General features: G+C 36.7%; 1 protein-coding gene across 3 annotated transcripts in view; it reads left to right on the top strand.

Annotated features, from left to right (window-relative positions):
- The window catches only part of TSC22D1 (TSC22 domain family member 1), a 130,929-nt gene that overhangs the window by 74,867 nt on the left and 29,912 nt on the right, over positions 1–26,150 (top strand). The window contains exon 1 of one of the 3 annotated variants that reach the window (XM_077778745.1): positions 15,277–15,350. The exons of the other annotated variants lie outside the window; for them this stretch is intronic. The gene's annotated coding sequence lies outside the window, so the exon portion shown is untranslated. Of the gene's footprint in view, positions 1–15,276; positions 15,351–26,150 lie in introns of those variants that run through there. 3 annotated transcript variants of the gene reach the window in all.

Here is a 26,150-nt window from a genome sequence, read left to right as displayed (position 1 = left end):
GACCTCCTTCATTCATCAGATGCTTCCTGCTCCCCCTACCCCAGCCTCTGATCACCACTAATCTATTTTTTGTATCTCTGAGTTTGGTTGTTTTTATTTTGCTTTGTTTTGTTTCAGATTACACGCTAAGTGAGATCGTGTGGTATTTATTTTTATCTGACCATGGGAAAATAACTTGAGACCAAGTTAGACACTTAACCAACTGAGCCACCCAGGCACCCCTATTGGTTTTGATTTGAATTTTCATGGTGATTAGTGATGTTGAGAACCTTTTCATATACCTGTTGGCCATCTGTATGTAAATGTCTGTTCAGATCCCTGCCCATTTTTTAATTCTACCATTTGTTTTTTTGCTGTTAAGCTGTAGGAGTTCTTTATATATTTTAGATATTAACCCCCTATCAGATATATGTTAGTAAATATTTTTCCCCATTCCATTTGTTGCCTTTTCATTTTGTTGATTAACATTCTTTTTGCTTTGCAGAAACTTTGTGGTTTGCTGTAGCCCATTTGTTGATTATTGTTTTTAATTCTCTTGCTTCTGGTGTCAAATCCAAAAAATCATCACCAAGACCAACATCAAGGAGTTTGAGACCTATGTTTTCTTCTAGGAGTTTTAAGGTTTCAGGTCTTATATTGAAGTCTAACCCATTTTGAGTTAATTTTTGTGTCTGGTATAAAATAGTGGTCTAGTTTCATTCTTTTGCATATGACTGTCCAGTCTTCCCAACACTGTTTATTAAACAGCCTGTCCTTTTTCCAGTGTATATTCTTGGTTCTTTTGTTATAAATTAATTGACCATAAATGCATGAGTTCATTTTGGGGATCTGTTTTTATTTGTTATTTTTGTTTTTATTTTGATTAAAAATTTTTTTTTACTTGAATGCAGTTGACACATAGTGTTACGTTAGTTTCAGGTATACAACTTAGTGATTTGACAAGTTTATACGTTATGCTCTGCTCACCACAAATGTAACTACCATCTGTCACCATGCAGTGCTGTGTATGGATTGTACATAGCATTGTCCCCTTCAACCATTTGGGCTCTCTGTTCTGGTCTGTCAATCTATGTGTTCATAGTAGTCTCTTATGATCCTTTATATTTCTGTTTTATCAGTTATAATGTCTCCTCTTTCATTTCTGATTTTATTTATTTGAGTCCTCTCTCTCTTTTTCTTGGGGAGTCTAGCTAAAGTTCATCTGTTTTGTTTGTCCTTCCAGAAAACCAGCTCCTTGGTTCATTGATGTATTCTTTTAATATACTATCTCTTTGTTAAAAGTTTTGGTATTTGGAGATGAATGGATCAAGAAGATGTGGTTTATCTATACCATGGAATACTACATGGCAATGAGAAACAATGAAATCTGGCCATGTGGAGCAACATGGATGGACCTTGAGGGTGTTATGCTGAGCGAAATAAGTCAGGCAGAGAAGGACAAATATCATATGTTTGCATGTATAGGAGGATTAGGAGGAACTTGACGGAGGAACAAGGGGGAGAAGAAGGGCGGAAATGGTGGGGGAAAGGGAGAGAGGCAAACCATGAGAGACTTTTGAATGCTGACAAAAACTGAGGACTGATGGATGTGGGGGGGAGGGGGGGATGGGCATGGAGGAGGACACTTGTGGGGATGAGCACTGAGTGTTATTTTGGTATTTTGAGTGTTATTTTGATTCCACTAATTTTGTAATTAGTGGAAACTAATTTGACAATAAACTATTTGTAAAAAAAAAAATAGAATACACTAAAAACAAACAGTTTTGGTATTTGGGGGAGGGTAAGTCATTTTACCTTTTTATTTTTTAGGATGCCATGGGTATTATGGGGTTTTTGCCCTTCCATATGAATATAATGGTTCCTCATGAAACCGTTTTGGAAGTTTGATGGAATAACAGTAAATCTGCAGCTCAGTTTGGGGATTTACAATACTGAATCTCTCCATCCATTTGGGTCTTTAATATATTTCAGTAAGATTCTACATATCTTTTGTTAAACTTCAGGTGCTTTATATTTCTGTTGCTTTTGTAAATGGTATCTTTTTGAAAATTCCGGTTTTTATGTGTTGATATGTATAGAAATATTATTAGCCACCTTGCTAAAACTTCTTATTGATTCTAAAATTCTCTGTATGTTATTTTGTTTTTCTGTGTAGACAGTCAGTATTATCTGAGGNGATTCTAAAATTCTCTGTATGTTATTTTGTTTTTCTGTGTAGACAGTATTATCTGAGATTAAGGGCAGCTTTGTTTCTTCTTTTCCAATCAGTATTTGTTTTTTCTACTTTTTGTTCAATAGAAGCATAATGTGAGGAACATGCAATTTTAAATTTTCTAGTAGTCATGTTAAAAAATATAAATGGGCAAAACTAATTTTAATAATATGCTTTATTTTATTTTACTCAATATTATTTCAGCATATAATCAGTATAAAAATTATTAATGAGGTATTTTACTTTTTTTTGGTACTAAGTCTTTATAAGCAGGCATGCACTTCACATTTACAGCCCATGTGTAAATTTGTCCAAACTTGATTTGGACTAGCCATATTCCAAGTGCTCATGGTCACTTGTGGCTCCTGGCCAGTGTAATGGACAATGTAGGACTAAAATTTCTAGGAGCCTGCTGATACTGGGCATACTTACCTTGTTCCTAATTTTGAAACAAATGTTTCTGACATTTCACCACTAAGAAGGATGTTTTCGTAGATATCTTTTATGTCATAAAAGAAATTTTATGTTTTTAGTTTACTAAAGTTTTATTAAGTAGTAACTAATTGATAGGAAATTTTGTTGAAGTTTTAAAAATATTTCTTCAGGTGATTTTTTTCCTTTAATCTGTTATGACCATAGGTAAAATTTAAAGATTTTCTAATGGTAAACCACTCCTGTATGGCTGGGATAAGCTTAAGTTGGTTGTGATTTATTTGTATTTATTACTAGATTCCTTTTTCTTTGTTTTTATGGATTCATACACTGTTCATAAAAGAGAATGAGAGATTTCTTTCTCTCAAGCTGTGCTTTTCTGATTTTGGTTTCAAGGTTTTACTAGCCTTTTAAAGTAAGTTGTAGAGAAATACATACACACACACACACATATATATATATATATATAAGTATCTTCTATAAAAGTTTTTATGAAAGAGTGTTATATTCTGTTACTTGGCCTGTTAGGTAGAACTTTACATATAAAAACTTCTAGATCTGGTATTTCTAAGTGTTGTCTTAAAGTTCATAGTATTCTGTTTTATTTTAATTTTTTCTGTATTTATGGTTATATCCCCTTTTCTTTTTTTTTTTTTTTAATGTTTTATTTATTTCGGAGAGATAGAAACAGCACAAGCAAGGGAGTGTCAGAGAGAGGGAGACACGGAATCTGAAACAGGCTCCAGGCTCTGAGCTAGCTGTCAGCACAGAGCCCGACGCGGGGCTCATCGCAGGGCTCAAACCCACAAACCGTGATATCATGACCTAAGCCAAGTCGGACGCTTAACCAACTGAGCCACCCAGGTGCCCCTTTTCTTTCCTACTATTGTTTATATTGCATCCCATTGTCTTCATTAATCTTTTCAGAGTTTTACCTATTCTATTAGTCTTTTCCAAGGGCCAGGTTTGGCTTTGATGTGGTATCTTACTTTAAAATTTCATTAATTTTTGCTTTTGGGGCACTTGGGTGGCTCACTCACTTAGGTGTGCAACTTCAACTCAGGTCATGATCTCATGGCTCATGAGTTCGAGCCCTGTGTCGGGCTCTGTGCTGACAGCTGGGAGCCTGGAGTCTGCCCTGGATTTTGTGTCTCCTTTTCTCTCTGCACCTCCCCTGCTCCTGTTCTGACTCAATCTCTCTCTCCTCAAAGATAAATAAACATTAAAATTTAATTAATATTTGCTTTTATATTTATGATCTTCTTCTCTCTGTATTTGTAGGCTCATTCTTGTTCCTATTCTGTCATATTAAGTTGAAATTCTATCTCATCGATTTTCAGATTTTCTTCTGTAACACTTTGTAAGTATTTAAGGCTATAAAATTTCTCCCAAGCTAGTATTTTGGCACCATGTCTTACAAGTCTACATTTTCTTTTTACTTTAACTGTTTTAGTTTCCATTGTGAATGTGTGTTTTGAAATAATCAAATGTAGGTACTTTTACATTTTATCACTTTGTTAGTGAATTCTATATTAATGAATGACAATCTGCTAACTTGATTGTATGGTATTAATTGTTGGAAGTTTATTTAGTCTTGCTTTATGGTTGAGCACATGAACGTTTTAGGTAGTTTCATGTATGCTTGTAGACCATGTTTGTTCTTTAATTTTGAAGTCAGGTATTCTCTACGTGTCCATTAAGACAAGTTTTTAAATTTCTTGGTTTAGATCTGTAATAGCTAATTTTATCTACCTGACCCAACGATATCAGAGAAAGGTGACTGAGACTTTCTCCCTTATAGTTCGATCAAAATTTGCTCTCTATTTATATATATGAGTGCATATGCGCTTAGAATTGTTGGTGCATTGAAGCTGTTAGGTCATGGTTCTTTTTAAACCCTCGTGATTTGCCTAGTTCTCTTTTGTCTTATTTTAACAAGGTTATTCCACCTGTCTTTAGTTGGTATTGCTAATAATATCTTTTTTTCCCCCCATTTTCTGCCTTTTGGCATTTCCATGTCCTTCTATCTTGGGGTAGCTCTTACAGATACTCTTACAAATACTTATAAGAGGATTTGGGTCAGGGTAAGGACATTCCTGTTTCTTTCCTCCCCCTTATTTGGGACCTATATTTTCTACCTGTGTTCTTTTAATCAACTTAACAAAAATCTAAGGTTAATTAATATCTTAAAACCCACCTTTTCTAGAAAAAATACAAAATCCTTAACCACATTTTAACACTAATTATCACCTTTCCCATTCCCCACAATTTACATGATATCCGTAATTTTAATTTCATTTTTAATTCACAAATTTGACATTAGTTTTTATAGACAATGTTTGCTTAGCTTAATTACATGTATACCAGCTTCTTTATTTACTCTTTTTTCTTGTAACTCAGCCCCCCCTTTTTTTTTGTAAGCTCCTTGCTTTGTTTATTTTTAATTTTTAAAAAAAATTAATGTTTGTTTATTTTTGAGAGAGAGGGAGACCCAGAATCTGAAGCAGGCTCCAGGCTCTGACCTGTCAGCACAGAGCCCGACACAAGCCTTGAACTCCCAGACCCTGAGCTGCAGTCGGATACTTATGGACTGAGGCACCAAGGTGCGCCCAATGACTCAGCCCCTCTTAAAGGAGCATTTTTCTTCTTCCTAAAGAATATTTTTTGGAAGTCACTTTAGTGAGTGTTAAATGGTGGTAAATTTATATTCTATTTATTTGAAAAATGTCTTTATTTTACTCTAGTTCTTGAAAAGTTTGAGTACCTAATTCTAGGTTGAAAAGTTATCCTGGTTATTGTTTTTTTTCTGCAAAAGTGGAACCTTTTTGAAATGTCTTGCTAATAAAAATGCAATCAGATGTCTAATATTATGTGCAGGCTTAATGAAAATAATCTTACTAAGAAGCCTCTTAACATTGTTCAAAATTTGTATTAGGTTACTGGTAGAATTGCTATACATTTAAAAATGGAAATATTAAAATAACTTTCTGTACATATGTGTCATGATTGCCCTTGGGCTTATGGGTAGAGTCACTATTTATAGTGGCAATTATTATTTATGGCCTTAAGTTCTTACTTGATTATACCAAGTACTCATTTTTCAGAAACTCATACTTTATTAGTTCTTAGTGGTAAGAGGACAGTCTGTCTGCATTTGCCTTTTAAAATCTTATTTTTTAACTGTTAAGTTTGATTTACATCAGCTTAAATGGATTTATACTATTCTTTCTGCCTGCTTCTTACTATTTTTCTAATATGGCAAAAGGAAGGGGATGGAGTCCAGTATCCATTTATTTTATTCATATATTATATATAGGTTATTTTAATTATAAGCCCAACATTCAGAGACATTATTTACTCTGGGTTGGGAATCCCTATTACTTATGATATATAAAAATATAGACTATTTTGGGAAAGGAGAAGGACTGTATTCCCTGGCTTGTCAATAGGAAAGTAATATATTCTGCATAATCTTAAAGAATTTTGTAGAAAGAAATGGAAACTCCATTATTATACATACTGGAAACTTTAGAGGGGTGTTTAAACATTCCCGTAGTTGACTGTAGAAATAACTTCAATCTCACCGCCTACTCAAGCCTCAAAACATTCAGTTATTGTTTGTTTTAGTTTCTCTTACCTATTCGTACTTTTTTCCATTTTTCAGATGTCATGACAGTATGTTAACAAATTTTGTAACTTTTATTTTGTATTTAAGTAGTACATTTTTAAAAAGGCCCAGATTTATATATAAGATTTAATTTTATATATGAATTTAGATTTTAATAGTTTATTAATTAAAGTGTATAGGTTCTAGTATAAATAAAATTCTACTTAACTTATAGTTAAGTAAGTTAAGTATTTATGGTTAAGCCAGGGTTGTGTAGGTAAAAATGTTCTGGAAAGGTATGGTCTGCTATTTTTTTTTTTTAATAGGCTATGATGTGTTAGCGCCATCTACTGTTGAATAAGAATAATCACTTCTTGGTGGTGGTTGGATTTTTCCCAGTGCCATATTTTAAGTCCTACATATTTCTGGGGATATTCTCACTTAGTTGACAACTCTGTGGAATCTGCATGTTTTGGGAGATTCAAAGATATCCTATGTATGTTCAAGGTTGGCCAACTTTTGGAGATTTTGCTTCACGATTCTTGTCAAAGTTACAGTGGCAAATTTCCTATACTGAACTCCTGACAGTTTAGGATTTTAAAAATAAAGCTAGCCGATTATACTAGTTTTCCATGTAGCACTTTTGTTTTGAAATTTGCTGATTGATTTACTATAAAAATACTGGTGGATTAAAATCAGGATTTAAATTGAATGTTTCATTTGTAGTTGAAAGACTATGGAAAACTATATCTCAGTATGTTGCTTGTTAATGAATGTCCAAATCCGCATAGCACAGCATTAAGTGTGTTGGTAATTGAGAGGAAAATCTTTGTCTAAATAACATGGTCCTTTTCTTGGAGTTCAATTTGTTAAAGGATATTGCAGGGGCACCTGGGTGGCTTAGTTGGTTAAGACCCTGACTCTTGATTTCTGTTCAGATCATGATTTCATGGTTTGTGAGTTTGAGCCCTGCGTCAGCACATAGCCTGCTTGGAATTCTCTCCCTCCTTTCTTTCTCTGCCCCTCCCCTACTTGCTGTCTCTCTCAAAAATAAATAAATAAACTTAAAAAAAAAAAGGATATAGCAAAAATAGGTTAATATAATATACTCCTTAAGAGTATGAGCTTCAAAGTTAGACTCCCTGAGTTTAATTGTTGGCTTTTCACTTGTTCCTCTTGTGATCTTGAGACTGTTTAGCCCTAGCTTCTCTGAGCCTCATTTTTGTCATCTGTAGGTGGGAATCCTAATAGTAGCACCTACCTTTTGGGATTATGTGAGGCATAAACAGAATAATACTCCTTCTTAAAGGACTTAGCATAGCTTCTGGCCCAAAATAAACAATAAGTGTTGCTTGCTATTATTATTGTCATTATTACTACTTTTATTTTTGCTTATGTATTCAAAGTGAATGTTTCGATAAATACATTTTTATTTTGGTAACCCCTTTTTTGAAACCTATAACTTAATGAGCTTAAGAATATGAATGTTCAAAACGTTTACTGTGTCTGCACATCATTTAGAGTAGAGGATAGTATGGTAACGTGGAAGGAACAAGCCTTTTGGGTCCTGGATCCGTCAGTTACTAGGCATGTAACTTACAGCAATTATTTAACCAAAAGCTCAGTTTCTTCATATGAAAAATGGGCTGTTTTGAGGATTTAAATGATAGAATGTATGTATAAAGCCATTGTTCTTGACACTTAGTAGACTCACAAAACATAACTGTTAATTCTCTTTTAGTAGCAACTTACTACAAGTGCATGAACATGTACGTATTTCTATAATTTTGTTACTCATGCTAAAATATTAAACACTCTTTATATATGAAAGACTTGGGGTTTGAGAAGGTTACAAAGAAATTGTGACATCCTCAAGGAGTATAACTGAGAAGATGGGCTATAAATGTAAAGTTTTTTTTTTTAATTTGAATAATACAATAATATTTGTATGCAGTTGTTAAATTATACAGAAAATGTGTCTTAGGAGTTCAGAGGAGGAATCCTTCTTATGCTGGGTCTGGCTTCCCAGTCCCCTACCAACTTTATTATTGTTGTTGTTGCCCTTATAATTATTATGGGTCGTAGCCCCTTGGGCATTTTAGGAGGACACAAAAGATAAAATCCACTCATGGATCATTGGAAATATTTATTGATTACATGTTATTGATTACAGCTTAGTGGAGCCAGGCTGGGAGTATATTCAGCCTGCAAGGTGAGGATGAGGGGTGTGGTGGTAAATGATCAAATGTTCACGAGCATGGGAGGTGCTGGCCAGTACATGAATGAATGTGTATAATTATAAAGAACGAATTCCCTCCTGTGTCCTCTGGGACGTTGCTTCATCAGGATAGATAATGTCTCGTTCTGTTTAATTTTTGACTCTTGCAGAAGCTGCCAGCCCCACCCAAGGCCTCACTATCCATTCACCCAGACCTCTCTGGTAGAGCCATTCCTTTCCCTCACCACGCTGCCACTCGAGCTTCTGAAATTGTTCTTTTACAAGTATTACTAGTGACTTGCTGCCTGTCTCGGGCCTAAAACACTTTTCAGAGCTGCTCTCATTTGACCTCTGTCTTCGGCGTTGTTGCCTATTAACTTCCTTCCCTTGGCTCCAGTGCGCCATTTACTCTTGGTTCTTCTCTCTCTGGACCTTCTCCTTTTTGGTCTCATTTACTGTTTGTTTGCTTGTTTGTTGTTTTCTTCCCAGCCCGCTTAAATGTTGGTGTTGCTTTAGAGTCTATCATTTGCCCTTCCTTCTTTTTATTCTATAGGTTTTCTCTGTATTCCAGGGATGTCACCCATATGCTGATGGTTGGTGCCTCCATCTGAGTTTTCTCTATGGAAGCCGAATTCAGCGCCTAATAGTGCCAGGGGATGAGGGCATGCGCTTTAGCCCCTCATAATCTCCATCACCTGTTAACACATTAAAGCTTCCCTAAGCAAACATACCGTCTTGTGCAAAACCAAAACAAAACTTAGGTAAAAGTAGTATATTTGCTATGGAAACTTGACCTCAAGAAGTGTCTCCTAATCCTTTTTGCCCCTGAACTACTCCTTTATAGAAATCCTGGAGCTGACCTTGACTGTCCTCAGTTTTTCTGTAAACATATTTACTTGTATGTACTATCCAAACTGGGCTCCTCACTTATCACTGCTTTCAAACAATATTCTGCCCAGTTAGCAGCAACAAGATGTACTCTGTATCATAAGCCCAACCCCCCACATCATCCTCAACTCTGCTTCTCCNTACAGAAAATGTGTCTTAGGAGTTCAGAGGAGGAATCCTTCTTATGCTGGGTCTGGCTTCCCAGTCCCCTACCAACTTTATTATTGTTGTTGTTGCCCTTATAATTATTACGGGTCGTAGCCCCTTGGGCATTTTAGGAGGACACAAAAGNCAAGAGAGAGAATCCCAAGCAGGCTCTGCACTGTCAGCACAGAGAATCCCAAGGAGGGTCTGTTCTGTCAGCGCAGAACCCAACACGGGGCTCAGTCCCACAAATTGCAAGATTATGACCTGAGCTGAGATCAAAAATCTGACAACTAACCTACTGAGCCACCCAGGCGTCCCAGGATAGTTCTATTTTTAATTTTCTAAGGACCCTCCATACTGTTTTCCTTAGTGTACCAGTTTACATTTGCACCAACAGTACAAGAGGATTCCCCTTTCTCCACATCCTTGCCAACACGTGTTGTTTCATGTATTCTTGATTTTAGCCATTCTGACAGGTGTGAGGTGATGTCTCATTGTCGTTTTGACCTGTGTTTTTCTGATGATGAGTGATGCTGAGCGTCTTTTCATGTGTCTGTTGGCCATCTGGATGTCTTCTTTGGAAAAATGGCTATTCATGTCCTCTGCTTATGTTTTCATTGTATTATTCATTTTTGGGGTGTTGAATTTTAGAAGTTCTTTATATATTTTGGATACTAACCATTTCTCAGATACGTCATTTGCAAATATCTTCTCCCATTCCTTAGGTTGCCTTTTGGTTTTGTTGACTATTTCCTTTTCTGTGCAGAAGCTTTTTATTTTGATGAGGTCCTAATGGTTTGTTTTTGCTTTTGTTTCCCTGATCTCAGGAGGCCTATCTGGAAAGAGGTTACTGCCTGTGCTCTCTTCTAGGATTTTTATGGTTTCGGGTCTCACATTTAGGTCTTTAATCCATTTTGAATTTATTTTTGTGTTTCGTGTAAGAAAGTGGTCCAGTTTCATTCTTTCGCATGTTGCTGTCCAAGTTCCCCAGCCCCATTTGCTAAAGAGGCTGTCTTTTTCCTAATGGATATTCTTTCCTGCTTCGTCAAAGATTAATTGACTATATAGTTGTGGGTTCATTTCTGGGTTTTCTATTGTGTTTCGTTGATCTTTTTTTTTTTAATTAAAAAAACTTTTTTAATGTTTCATTTATTTCTGAGAGAGGAAGAGAGAGACAGTGTGAACAGGGGAGGATCAAAGAGAGAGGGAGACGGTATCTGAAGCAGGCTCCAGGCTCTGAGCTAGCTGTCAGCACAGAGTCCAATGCAGGGCTCGAACCCACGAACCATGAGATCATGACCTGAGCTGAAGTCGGACGCTTAACCAACTGAGCCATCCAGGTGGCCCTGTTTCATTGATCTGTGTGACTGTTTTTGTGCCAGTGCCATATTGTTTTGATCACTACAGTTTTGGGCTTTACTCTTTGGTGGTGGAGGGCCTGACTGAAAATCTGTATTCACACATAGCACGTATTCTTCAATCTTGCTGTTCACTGCCTGAGTCCCTACCTAGCGCTGTTTATAAAGATTATTAGTGTCTGTGGGTGCATACTGGGCTACCTTGCTGGGTGATGTGCACAGCAGGAAGGACTAGGTACTGTGATGGAGTGTGGGAGACAAACTAAGCATGAGTTTTCCATAAATGGTTTGATGCTGGCTTATGTTTTGGGATGTGTTATAAATTTCATATCATTGCCTTATATTAATTACATAAAGAATTGTTATTAAAAATGTGAAGAAATTAATACTCCATCATATTACTTTTTTCAAAGTTTGAGCAATCATGTTTGTTTCTTGTAGAGGCAGTAGAGCATGTACATTCTGGCACCAGGCTGCCATATTCCAAGCCTGACTCGAAAAGCTACTGACTTATGCCTTGGACCTGGGCATGGTACTTAGTCTTTCTGTGCTTGGGTTTTCCTGGTAATAAATGATAAAATAAAATTATTGTGGGGATTACATGAGATAATACATATATATAAACTACTTAGAACAATGTATAGAGTTCAGTAGTGGTCATATTATTCTTTATATATATTTTTTGTGCAGAAAACATTTGAAATGAAAGTAAATTTTAATGTATCTTCACACTTATGACTTGGAATCTTCTGGCATCTCCAAAAGTATGTTGTGATTTAGCTATTTAAGCATTAAGCAATTCAAATAAGTTTTGTTCTAACTTTCACAAAGAATCTAGTGAAAGAAATTATTTTACCTTTTATATAAAGACTTTATTTTAAAATACTTGCTATATTCTCCATGGTTTGTTCTTTTATCTCTTTAAAAATGTTTTAAATGTCTCTTTTTCAGAGAGAGAGAAACAGAGATAGTGTGAGCGGGGTAGGGGCAGAGAGTGAGGGGGACAGAGGATCTGAAGCCAGCTCTGTACTGACAGCAATGAGTGTGAGGTAGGGCTCAAACTCACAAACCAAGAGATAATGAATGACCTAAGCCGAAGTCCGACACTTAACCAACTGAGCCACCCAGGCGCCCCTCTTTACTCTCTGTTAAACACATCTGACTTCCAGAGAGTGTGTTAGGCACTGGGAATACAACACTGAAAAAAAAGCACACATGTTCCCTGTCTACTGTCCATTGAGTAGAATAAGGGGGTCAGGCTGTCTTACTAATCACAAAAGTAAGTAAATTCTAAGCAGTAGTCTTTCGATCTATGAGAGCATTTGGCAAGGAGAACTCACTAGGTCTAAGGCTTCAGGAAAGGCTCACTTCAAGAAGGAACTTACATTGAGACCCAAAGAATGATCAATGTCATTAACTAGAAAAGGAGTGGACATGGCAGGGTGTGCATTTCTAACAGAGATAGAAAGGAGCCATTATTATATATGAAGAATGTATATTTAAAAAAAATAATTCTGGGGCACCTGGGTGGCTCAGTTGGTCCAGCTCTTGATTTCTGCTCAGGTCATGATCTCACTTCATGAGCTCAAACCCTGCATTGGGCTCTGTGCTGACACTGCAGAGCCTGCTTGGGATTCCCTCTCTTTCTCTTCTCAAAATAAATAAATAAACTTAAAAAGAATTCTTATATTTTGCAGTGGTAGCATCTTCCTGTTAAATGTATTATTTAAACAGTTTCTAATTACTAAATATAGATAAATCATAAAATTTGACTCCTAATTGATTATAATTTTAAAAATAAAGATTGATTTCAAGTGTAAGACATTTTTGATAATTCAAGGGTCAGATCATGTAGTTTAGGAATAATCCTCACCATTTTTTAAAAACTAGAGCACAAACATTATTCATTTTTTTGTATATTGGCACCATTTATTAGATGATAACAAAAGGAAGAGAACTGTTTTATTTTTCTACATGTACTGCAAACTACAAGTAATTTATGTTTTTTGACTGATTTAGAATTAACTAAATGATCTGTTTTATCATAATTCTAATGTATTTTTTTCTGTTCTTCTATTCTTGGGAACAAATTACATAAGTTCTATAGTTTGTCTATAGTTATATACCTGTTAAAGTACAAAGTTGAATAGACTGAGTAAAATTACCCGATATACGTATTCTATCAACAGTCACATTTCAATTGCTTTTTTTAGCAACTTCATGTCCCTTATGACTTACACATTGTTAGAATATTAGTTTTGAGGACTGCATAAGCCAGCTGTGGCAGTGACCTCCGCCGTCTAGTGTGGGATACCTGTCCCTCTCCTAAATATTTTTTGGGGAATCCAGAAGAGTATCTCACATGGGTTCCTGCAGGTATCTGGCATCAAACACATGGTATGGGTTTCATTTCCTTCTCTTTTGGCCGCCTGCTAAGCTTCTGTCATGGTCACTGGGCAGTGCCGCTTCGAGGGGATTGTGTTGTGGACCCTGCTCGTGGCCGCTGCAGGGGCCCCTGGGGTGGGTCCCTGAGTGATTCATAAGGCTCGCAGGTGAAGCTATCAAGTCTGCAGATTCTATTCGTGAAAAGACGTTTCACTATTGGTCTAATTTTTTTTAGCGGCAATATAGGACTATCAGATTTCATATCCCTTCATCAGACTCTTTCAGTAAACTGTATTTTTATAACAGTTCATTCATTTAATCCGTATCTTTTAAACTATGGTTATATTCCTTTTTCATTCCTGCCTTCTTTCTTTACCATATGGAGGTTTCATGGTTTATTTATAGTCTTTTCCACAGAGCCGATATTTGGCCTTGGTCTTACATGTTTGCTTCCTATTTTAATAGTTTTTGCTGTTACTTTTATTATCTCTTTTCCTGTATTTTGTCTGACTTTGCTGGCTGATTTTCCTCTCCCCCAATTTTTGATAAAACCTTATCTTACTATTCTCAGGCCGTTATTCTAGTGCTCAAGATTGTACATTTTCCCTAGGTGTTACTTTAGTTGCATCCTGAAGTTTTGCTGTATTTGTTATTGTTCACTTTAATCTCATAATTAGAAAATATGTCTGTTTCTGGGGCGCCTGAGTGGCTCAGTCAGTTAAGCGTCTGACTTCAGGCTCAGGTCATGCTCTCTCAGTTTGTGAGTTCGAGCCCCACATCAGGCTCTATGCTGACAGTTCAGAACCTGGAGCTTATTTCAGACTCTATGTCTCCCACTTTCTCTGCTCCTCCCGTGTTCATGCTCTGTCTCTCAAAAATAAATATTAAAATAATTTAAAAAAGAAAAAATGTCTGCTGCTGTGACTTTGACTCCTTTGTATTATATTTTTCTATTACACATTTTCCTTTATTTTCTAAAGTTTAAACTGTTTTTTAAAAGATCGAACTGGTATATTTACTTGCATACATTTTCTGTTTTCATGAAATTTATATCATTTTGCTTTTATTGATTCCATTTGCCTTTAAAAAATTTTATTTAATGTTTATTTATTTTGAAATTGAGAGTGAGCAAGTGGGGGGAGAGGCAGAGAAAGAGAGAGAGAGAGAGAGAGAGAGAGAGAGAATCCAAAACAGGCTCCTCACTGTCAGCACAGAGCCCCAGGTGGGGATTGATCGCACAAACCATGAGATCATGACCTGAGCTGAAATCAAGAGTCAGGTGCTTAAGCAACTGAGTCACCCAGGCACTCTTGATGCCACTTCCCTCTACTTTGATTTTATCATTCTTTCTCAAACCTGCAGTAGCACTGTAGATTGTTCAGGAGAAAAGTAATTGAAGAACTGTGTGCTTCCCACCCGGTCCCCCCACTGTCCCAGTAAAGTGGTATATTTATGGGACACAAATATCCTTGACACAAATTGCAGGAAGTACTACGAGGCTTCTTGGGAATAGGAAAGCTCTCTGGCAGCTCCATTTCTCTCTGAGTCCTTGATATCTGCTTGCTTCAGTTCTGCTTTGCTGGTCTGTTTGATCTTTCCTCTCTCCATCCCCCTCCCCTCCTCCGTTCCTCCCCTCCTCCTCTCCTATCTTCATCCCTTCCTTTACCCTTTCTCTTCCTCAAGTCTTCTTCCTTACCTTCCCGAATCCTTGTTATTGTTTTTCTTTCTCCCACATACAACATGTTTCAAAAGCTGAAAAATCTCCTGCTAGATACTTCTGCCTTTTTGGTTCAAGGAGAAATGGTCAGTTGAGGCCTTATGCTGTCTACTTGTTACATGCCAAGAAAATCTCCTGTGTCCTTTTAAATCCCAGAAACCTAGCAAATCACTGTATGCATAGTATTTTTGTTCTCTTTGAAGCAGTGAATCACCATAAATGAAAGGGGTCACTGCCCCTTTAAGTAGAAACTGCCTTGAGGGGCCCTGGAACTTTGGGAGTCCTTCCTGCTGTGCTGGAGTCACTGGAGTGTCCGTTGGCCCCTGGAGAGCCACCTTGGTGTGCCCATCTTGAAACTTACCTGTAGCCTAGTGATAGACCTGGCTGTGAGTAGTGGCTGTGGAAGCAGTTGCCCCAAGGTCGTCCTCAGCGTGCTTTATTGCCTTCAAAGGCTATTGGCTTCTCCGTACTGTCCTGGAGGGTGAAACTAGGTTCAGTTCAGTCATTTGGTTTTTGGTTTTTGGTTTTCCTAGTTGAGACATTTTAAAAGCTAATTTTAAAGACGACTTGGAAGATTATTTGGGGATTATGAAGGGAGGAATTTTTTGCCTTCAAGTGCTAACAGACGAATTGTACAGAGTCGTGTTTTAGTTTATGACTTAAAAATTTAGTTGTGTAACAGCTTTTTAATTTGTTTCATTCCCCAGGTGAAGCCATCATGAGTTGACTTAAAATTGTAGATGATTTACAATTTTATAGTGAGTTTTTTCTGTCAGAAAATACTGACTTTCATGTATCCACGTTTGAAAACGATGCTAGCCATCCCTCAGGACATTTTCAAAATAGAGGTCTCTGAATATCTGTAAAGCTGCCATTGCAGTGGTTCTTTTGAAATGAATTTTTGTGAATGCTTCTTAGAGTTGGCAAGTTCTAGCTGTTTAGTGTGTATATAGATGTATATACACACATATGTATATATGTTCATAAGTATATCTATATCCCGTGTGTGTATACTGTTTTTATCTACTCTTTCTATAACTGAAATAAACTGATTTGAATCTGGTGAAAGTACCCATACACTTAAATATAAAATACTTGAGAGTAGTTGGTATTAATTTTTCAAGTTAAGAATTAATGTAGAATTACATTTTTAAAGCCGTTTAAATTTCAAAATCAGCTGTTAACTGGGCCAAAACTAGAGAAAATACTTCCAGGAATTTTGAAGTTAGCTTACTATAAAAAGACATAGATTAACTTATTGAAAAGGAGGTGAATCAAAAGGATAATGGACAAATAAACTTTTAAGTCTTATGATTAAATCTGTAGATTCACGAATACTAACAGTTTGAAGAAAGGATACTCATTTTAGACCTGAAGTTGCAAATGGGAAGTTTCTGCTCAGTGTAAATGAAAATTCTTGAATCTTAAAGGAAAAATAAGCTTTTTTCCTAAATTAACCCTTGCATGGGATGGCAAATTTATATAATTATTTTTAGTAAAAAACTAATTCATTTATTAATTCTAATTTATTTTGAATAATGGGTTCCTGAAATGTTTGTAAACTTTCTAACAAAGTCATCACATTATTTTAGAGCACTAACTGGGCTAAGAGATCATTTAATGTCTGATTACTAATGGCCAAATAATATTTGTTTTTATAATGTAGATGCAGATGGAAAGATTATTTAAAAAAATTTTTTTAAGTTTATTTACTCACTCCGAGAAAGAGAGAGAGAGAGTGTGCACAAGCAGGGGAGGGGCAGAGAGAGAGAGAGGAAGAGAGAATCCCAAGCAGGCTCTGCACTGTCAGTGCAAAGCCTGATGTGGAGCTTGAACTCGTGAACTATGAGATCATGACTTGAGCCGAAGTCAGATGCTTAACTGACTGGTCAACCCAGTCCAAAAAGCATCAAAATAATTTAGATTTTAGTTGTTGAAAAATAGACAATGGGAGGTTATTGTTTAAGATGTAATTTTTTTAGAACTGGCTTGTGCTGATTTTAAAAAGACACTTCTGTGAAACCAAACAGAACTTATGATTCACAAATAAATATCTCCTGAAACTAATGATTAGCTGAAATTATTTTGGCTATAAAGGATACATTCCACCTCAGGTACAGCATTATGTAATCTTATTTGCCTGCGTATTGTGTGATTTGAACTGCTTCCCTTATGACTGACATTAGAAGTAACAATACTCTCTAAGTGCTTTTACACGTGTGGTCTCCTTGGCATTGTCTCCTTACATGGATCTTGGCATAACTTGTGAGGGAGGTGAGGCAACTACCTCTATCCTTATTTTACAAGTGAAGAAGTTGAAGTCTAGAGGTAGCTGCTTAAGGAGGATAGGTCCCAGTCTCTAGCTCCCGAGTTTTTTCTTTTTTATATATGTTTTGTCCATGTAAAGTATGCTCAATAAAAACTTGTCAAATGAATTACCATAAATAATTTTCATCATAAAAGCAATATATACTCATTAAAGATTTAACTAGAAATATTTTTTTAAAACTAGAAATCTTTTTAATAAAACTGATATCATATTTTATTGGCAATTTAAAATCTGATCACAGACTCGGTCTGAAAGAAGGTTTTCTAGAGAAGTTTATGTCCCATTTTAGGGACATGTAGGGAGAAAATTAAGCAAAGCAGTTTATTTTATCAAGAAGGCTAAAAGGGGAAAAGGAGTAAAGGAAGGGCTGGGTTAGAACTTTAAAAGAGGGCACTTTTGTCAAAACAATGGAATTTAAAGCAAATGGACTTGCACAAATATTTGTTTCTTGAATCTTCTCTAATCTTCTATCTTTCTGAGTTTACTTATAGGATTTATAGGTAATACTGATATCTTTGTTTCTCTTGTAGCCATGTAGTGGATTATTTGGACTTGTGGACAGCAAAGATAAAAGATGGTGCAAATATTTATTTGCTTAATATTTGATAGGTTCACTATCCTTGATAAAACTCTTTGTTTTGTAACTTATTTTATTAATGCTAATGTCAGCTCTTGTATTACAAGACTTTATACTACCAGCACTTAGCAAAGCTGCGTAGTTAAATGTGGAGCTTATTTGGAGAATGATTTTGAACATGGAAGGAAAGAGCAAATATAGATACCTCACAACAAAGTTAGTTAGCTGCCTCTCTTCCCAAATTCCATTATACTTTTCTGTCTTGAAATACTTAGCGTAGACCATCTCTTTGTATCTCTCATACTAAAATACAAATTTTTCAAGGGTAAAGATTATGACTTTTTATGTTTTTTGTCAAGTAAGAACAAAACCAGGTATTTGTTGAATAGACGAGAAGCGAAGAATCAGATATGCCAGTGGTTATGAGTATCTGAGGGGTTAGTACCAGCATATACAGTAAAAAATGCTGCTTTGTATGGAAAAAAGAGGAGGTTGTGAGATAAAAGAGATGGCCAGCGTCTGTCAAGTGAATTTAAATGATGCTGTATGTAGATCACAAAAATGGCAGTAGTTGCCCTTGGCTCTTTCCTGAAAGTTTCCACAGTATAAATGCTGTCTAGAGTCATCATTAACAGGAAAAAAAAAAAAAAAGATCTGATTATCTTTTCAGAAAAATTTTAGCAAATATTCTATTTTTATCTATATAAATGTCTATTCTGTTGGAATTGGTGGTTGTGAACTGGAGGCAGGCAGGCTCTGCCAGTCATGGCAAGTTATTAGTCCTCTAAGCCTCTTACCTTACTGGTAAGTTGGGGATAATAATGGTACCTCCTTCACGAGGTTAACATGAGGATTATTAAATAGGATCGATCAGGTAAAGTACGTAGCACATATCTACAGGAAGCTCTCAGTAAAATGTTACTATCATGAGCAATATTCAGCAGTTTCTGACCTATATCAATAGAATTTCATCTGAATCAATCTAATATTCCTATCATCATGGGTTTTTTTTGTAAGTTGTGTTCAAATTTTCACAGAATAAACTTCCAACCCTTGATATGTCAAAAGAGACTAGTTTTCACTTAATAGTTTTCTAAAAGGAATTATTTTAGATGGTGCTCTGAATGTCAGTGGTCCCACATTTTTGTCCACTATTTTAAAACTGTTATTTATGTCAACATGATGTTAAACATTTTTAAATTTATTTTTATTTTTTTTAACTTTTTAAAAAATTATTTTTTAAGAAGCTTAATTCTTTATTTGCATTCATTGAGGAGAATTATATATGTAGTAAAGGTACTCGAGAAATTTACTTCATATTCTGACTTTATAGTTCAAAAGTTGATCAAGCAGTGCTATGTCATGGGCAGTGAAAATTTGCAGTCACAGTCCCATCTATATAACATGATGGCTTTTTAACTACCAGAAAGAAAGGCATGATCCATAATTGATACGAAATATTTACTGAGAATTCTAAGTGTTCACAATTGCATTTCTACGTCTTGTATTTGAAGAATTTAATTTTGACCTTAGAAACAATTTCTTTAAGTCAAACATTGACAATTTAATACATTTCAGTATATTTCAGGGACCATTAAAATCAATAAGATTTTAAAATAATTGTTACAGTATTTTGATTAACAGTTTTTGAAGTAAGCACATTAAAAAAAATCAAATTTGTCTTAAAGTACAAAGTGGTGAGTGCTTTTGAATACGTACCACTAGGTGGCAGGGTTGTATTTTTGTAGATTCTTTTTGCTTTGATGTACAGCAAACCCTTAGTTATCTAGAATCAGAAGTTTTCCATGTGGCTAACTGTTAAGCATTTTATATACCAAAACTTTTAAACTTTAACTTTTCTGGTGGTAAACTTTCTAAACTACATTCCATGCTTTCCTGAGCCCGTAAGTAGAAGACTAAAACTTAGCCCTTTGTCAGTGAGCCATTTGAATACCAGTTATTAGATTGTGTTAAGATGAAGTGATAGTGGTGTGGACTCCCCTCCTCTCCCCTCCACCAGTAGGACTGGTCCCAGCAGAGACTGGATTTTTGTGCTCTTAAAAGCTGTGCCTGACGTCAGCTTGCTTTTTGCTTATCAGCATTTTTTCTATTAAAGTGAAATGAATCATGTCGAGTGCCAGACTCTGGTGTGGTAGAACATGATTGTTCCGTGCAAAATTAAATAGCAAATGAAAGCAGACATTGCCTTCTACTGGGGGCGCGGGGTGGGGGGGTTGTAACAGGTTGAGAAAAGTTAAATAAACTGTGAGGCCTTAAAAATTTGTCATCAGTGGCCCCTCTGGTAAAGGTAGCCCCAGACAATGAGGAATAGGATTCTGTAGTTATGAGCAATATTAAAAACCAATGTAGCTGCTTATGTAGCAACTTTAAGAATTTTTTTTTATAATTTAGACTGAACTGTATATAATTTTTAGGAATGAGGTAATACTGATTACAAAAGATGTGCCTAGGCATCAGCGTATTTCCCTGATGACTCTGATTTTTCTGGTGTGGTCACCGGAGAGCTCTTACAAGGCAGTTTGTGTCTTTATTGGTGATACAAAAAGCATTGGGTAAAATCATCAGTCCCTTGGACTTGGCAGTTCATTTCTGATGCTGCTTTTTGCCAGAGCCTTTCTCTCCCCTCCCATATACTTCCAGGTCTGGAGTTGTCCTGGGAATCTGTTACAAAAGATTGGACTTTAGAGGGGTTTTCTTCTGGATTTCTTTCCTTCATTAATTATTTGCGTATTTTTTACTCTTTTAAAAGATATAGAGAGAGTTCATTGGACTAAGTATCAGAACAAATTAATTGACCTCATAAGCACTAAGAAAGCAGTAGCTGAGCTCTACTGATTAAGGGGAGAGGAAGAGAATCTGGTCTCTAAGAGCAGCCCTGTGTTTTTCGGGCTCTCTCAAATGTTCGCCTGCCTGCCTGCCCTACCTGCCTGCCACACCTCTGCTCTTCAGAGTGATTATCAACTTATGGAGGTTTTTGTTTTTTGTTTTTTGTTTTTTTTTTGCCTTCAGCTCTCTCTCATTCAGCCCTTCTGGGGTAACTAGAGACCTCTTACAAGCACTCCAGAGAAGCCTCGGAAATGATTGATAAATTAGCTCCCCCTGAAATGGATAGTACAGCATAGACACTTGATCTTTTCTTCTCGGTTCTCCTTCGTAGTAACAACTTGTTGTTTTTTTTTAACTTATAGTAGATGAAGAAGTATAAGTATCAAGACTAAAATATGTATGGTTAAATTGCCCTAGCTTGTAATTTTAGTATGTATGCATTTGCTTCCTGGCAAGGTACTGTAAGTTTTTAAGTAAAAATAATCTTATTCAAGATTTGCGACCTGGTTTTGTGGATTATATAAAAGATTCATTCTTTAAGAACAGGCTAAACCCTCCCTGTTGCCTGGGGGCAGTTTTGGTGTAATTGTACACTCTGAAACTCTATTAACTCTAACTTTGAGATTACCTGAAAGATCAAGTGCCAGGGCTCAGCTATGTTAACATCCTTCTACATGCCCTGCAAAACGTTTACGTATTAGCCAGCAGCTCATTTGAGGTTGTACCAAGTTAGAACATAAAACGATAAGATAGCTTGAATCTCATTAAAAGGATTTAGAGAGGGGCGCCTGAGTGGCTCAGTCAGTTAAGCATCCGACTTCAGCTAAGATCATGATCTCACAGTTTGTGGGTTCAAGCCTTACATCGGGCTCGGGCTTGGGCTCCGGCTCGGTGCTAATGGCTCAGGGCCCGGAGCCTGCTTCTGGTCCCATTATCTCCCTCTCTCTCCGCCCCTCCCCCACTTGCATTCTGCCTCTCTCTCTCTCTCAAAACTAAATAAACATTAAACAAAGTTTTTTGAAAGATTTAAAGAATTAGCACACAATTTAAGTATTTTTCTCATCCTAAATGTGGGTTTAAGATCTACTTAATTCTTGTTTTGATGAAGGAATTTGGGTTAAAAACATTGTAATTTAATTTTTTAAAAGAGAAGTTTAAGTTGGTTAAGAGAAAGTTGCAGACCTGGAATGCCAAGCTAAAGGGTGGGGTTTTATCGTACAGGTGTGTGTAATTGTTAGAGGACGCATAACTGAAGGAAGGATGGGCAAGAAAGTAACGAAAATTTTAAGAAATTAGCCTGGAAGCCCGTATACAGGATGAATTTGTTTGGATCTGGCTGGAGAGAGACTGGGGCCAGACTGACCAGATGATAGGGCAATAATCTGGAAGTCTTATCATATGGGTCTGGATTAGGATGGTGGCAGTAGAAATAGAAAAAGAAAAGGCAGAGATACTGTCAGGGAAGAACTGATAAGACAGCAAATTGCTAAGTGTGTTCAAGAAAAAAGAGTTATATAAAATTTCCATTTTTGTCAGAGGCAGAAGTCTTAGACATAAGCCCATCTTCTCCAGGAAAACTATTTCTGTACATTTAGCATATTGCAAATTCTTCATAATAAAGGAGATAATGCTACTTGATTTAGAGCCCAACAATGATACATACTGTTGATTTGAGCCTGATTTTGTAGAATAAAGGATATGGCTAAAAATGACTTTGAAAGATCATGGTGTAGTGCTTCTCAAATATTAGCAGCCTCAAAATCTCTCGGTTTACTGGGGGTGGACTGGGTGTTCTAAGGGCTGCAGAATGTCATGGGTAAGAAGAGCACTGACTGTATGTAGGTCTGCGGGCTTGAAACCTGGATCTACCCTTTACCATGGACAAGATAACTCCTCTGCCCCAGTGAACCATTAGAGTCGTTACAGGAACTAAATCAGAGGAAAACATACAAAGTGCTTAGGACATTTCCTGACACATTGGAAACGCAGCAGCTATTGTTATTACTAATATATCATTTCTTACCTCTGGAGATTCCAATCTGCACCTTTGACGTTGGGCTCAGGAATCTGTATTTTTATAATACACCTTCTGTGACTCTGATCACCAGCTGTGAGAACTTGTAGCACCTTGCTTTTCTACCTCCGTAGATAATAAGACTGTATTTAAACCACTCTATGCATTTTTTATCCTTTATTTTGACATTCCAAAGATGGCCGTGTTTTTAAATGGTATGTGCTACTATTATTGCATGCTCCATCAGGAACTCCTTTCGAATAGTTGACCTAAATCCCCCTGGAAATTCCTCCAAGTCTCCCCCTACCCCCGCTTCTCCCCACTTTTTCTCCCCAGTGGAGTTGAGGCTTCTGGCCCCTACCTTCCAGCCCTATGCGTGGTCTCTCCCAGGGGTGATCAGTGCTCCTTGGTCTTGGACTTCACACCAGCTTTGCTTATATCCTGCCCTGCCTGTGCTCTCAGATAAATCCCTATACACTTTATTGGGGAAAATGAATACACAGTCTTATTGACTAAATAATTGCAGAGTTTTTAAATGCATAAATTATATCAGGTTTTTGTTTTTTTAAGTTCTTCTTAAGACCCATTCTCCAATCCTTTAATGAGTGGTTCTTAGCACTGGCATCACATTGAAATCACCTGGGGAACTTTTAAAATCTACCGGGACTCAGGACTCCCACAGACCAATTAAAGTAGGATGGGCCTGAGTATTTGTGAAAAGTTTCCCACTTGACTCCAAGGTTCAGCCCAGGCACAGAAGCTCTTAGGCCCAGTCTCGTCCCCTGTCTCACCGCAGTCTGGTCAGACAAAGGAGTGCTTCAGCCTCCTGAAGTGAATATAGCTTTCCAGGTCTGGCAAAGTGTTTGAGGCAGGGAAGGAGAGAGCATCTGGAAGCCTCTTCGTGTCCACCTGTCTCTGTGCTTTAGACCTTTGTATATGCCATTCCCAGGTTGTTCAAGGTCCTCTGTTACACACTCTCCTAGAACTGTAAAATTTCCTTAAGAGTGCAGGCATTCCTTCTATACCATGCTATGTATGTTCCTAAAAACCTCATTTTGTGTGCAAAAAATAAGACAGCTTATGGAGAAAACAGAGTTGGGGCCAACCACTCAACACTTAGGCAGCTTTGTAACCAGAGCAGGGAGCCAACAAAAAATTGGTACCAGCTCAATATAGCTGGAAGGTCTCATGGTAGATCTTAAAAATACACACAAAAAAAGTAGAGTGAAATGCCAGCAATGTTTTAATTAGAGCAGAGGCGGCAGGTGCTAAGATAACGCAGAAGGAAATGGAGCCCTGAGCCAGTGGGGCTGTGGTGAGGCTGGTACAAAGAGTCAGCTAAGCTGGCATAAGCTGAAAGCTGCAAGGGGTGGGGAAGCTCCTGGTGGAAGGGCTTGCTTTTAAGTTTCACTAAATACAAATGAAAGGACTCCCGCTGCTCCTCTAGTGCGCTCAGAGTTTTTTCTTTTCTTGTTAAAGGTTGCAATTCACTGGACTTCGGTGGCTACTCTTGTGTAGGGAAAAGCCTTTGTGAATCAGCACAATGTTTGTGTTATCTTGACATCATTTTTCCATTTACTAATCACTTATGAATTAACTTGCCTTCCAGAAACATGTACATGTTATAGCGAAGTGGACTGTATATCACAATTTGTAATCCCAGACTCCTCTGGGACACATCTTGAGTTAGGTCTCTCTTTCCCACTAGAATGTAAGCTCCCTTAGGTTAGGGACTGTGACTGTTTCGATTTCTGGTCCTTGCAGGCATTTGCTGAATGAATGAATGACTCAGGTAGAACTTTTCTAACAGAAGTGGTGGGAGCAACTAGAGATAGGAGCATTGGGTATGCTTTTAAAAGATTTAAACATTGAAAGTAACATAACCTTATGGGAAGTTTAGGAAGTAGAGGAAGAAATACCACCTGCTCCTCTTCTGTTGTCATGTTCTAATACTATCATTATTACATGGCCTTTTGAAATATTCTATTAGTTCTCTATTGTAACAAAGTATCCTAAAATTAAGGGGCTTAAAAGAACAGCAAACATTCTCTTACTCCATTTCTAAGTGTCAGGAATGCGGGAGAGGCTTACAGTCAAGATGTCAGCCAGGGCTATAGCCATCTGAAGGCTTGGCATTGGGCTGGAGAATTCACTTCCGAGTTGGCTCACTCACATGGGAGCCAAGTTGATGCTGGCTTTTGACAGGGTGTCCTTAAATCCCCTGCTACGTGGAACTCTCCATAAGTTATGTCATGGTAGCTCACTTCTCCCAGAGAAAATGATCAAAGAGAGAGTAAGGCAGAATCTTCGTGACTTAGTCTTAGAAATCCTACACCATCATTTGTGCGGTAGTATTCTCAGGTCAGCACTGTTCATTATGGGAAAGGACTTTACAAGGGTATGAAAACCAAGAGGGGTGGATGATTGGGGACCATCTTGAATGCTGGCTACCACACGTACGCATTCATGTTGATAGATGTCCTCATAGGTTGTCCATAGTCTATTTTCGTTTTGTTTCTTAACATTAAATACGTATTTCCTCTGTTGGTTAGTTTCTATTATTTTTTGTTGACTCCCTAGTTCCCTTTGTTTATAAACATGAGATTATAAAATGTAATAGTTATATTTAATTTTTTCCAAAATTCAACTTAGCAGACATTAAGTACTCTGTGTACATAGATAAGCATTTTAAATTTGCCAATGTAATCTTGCACATATGAAAACATAAACTATGTACATACATATAAAATACCTCAATTATAGGTAAACAGTATGGAAAATGACTGATTTTTTTTTTCTTTCATGATTTAATTTACTGTTCTGGCATTGTTCTCTGACAATTACTGTGGTTGGATTGCAGGTAAGGATTCTTGTAAACTTCTCCTCCTTTATTATAGCTTAAGAGCAAAACAATATAAATTTGGAAATACAATTTTTTTCATGAAATCCTCTAATCAAATGCCACACATTTAAGGATTTAGACTTATCTTTTAAAGGCCATTTTGAAAAGGAGAACAGTTTTCTTTCTCTATACTTACTAATGAAATTCATTAGTTAATCTGAATTTATTCTCATTGATCTATTTCTGAATTCAAATGTATAGTGTTCTTATACATGGGCGGTTTAACCATCATACCTTTTAATTAGACTCAGAAGTGTGACCAGTCTGTGAGCTGAAGTTTAGCTAGGACTACTGTTTCTCTCATTCTGGATAGACTGAAGATTAATACAGATATGTCAGAAGTTTGAGAATATGTGAAATGACTTGAATTTGATTTATAGATGTTAGATCATTACCACTCTTCAGTGAAATTTCATGGACTTGTAAAGTGAAATTCCGTTTTTGTAGGAAATCACATACAGTTTTATATCTGTTTATACTTTTTTCCTTAGGCTTATACACAGATGGTGAATTCTGT

The sequence above is a fragment of the Crocuta crocuta genome, unplaced genomic scaffold, assembly GCF_008692635.1.
Source record: "Crocuta crocuta isolate KB4526 unplaced genomic scaffold, BGI_CrCroc_1.0 scaffold586, whole genome shotgun sequence".
NCBI lineage: Eukaryota > Metazoa > Chordata > Mammalia > Carnivora > Hyaenidae > Crocuta > Crocuta crocuta.
Note: the sequence above shows the minus strand (reverse complement) of the source record. Positions and strands in the feature narration are given on the sequence as shown.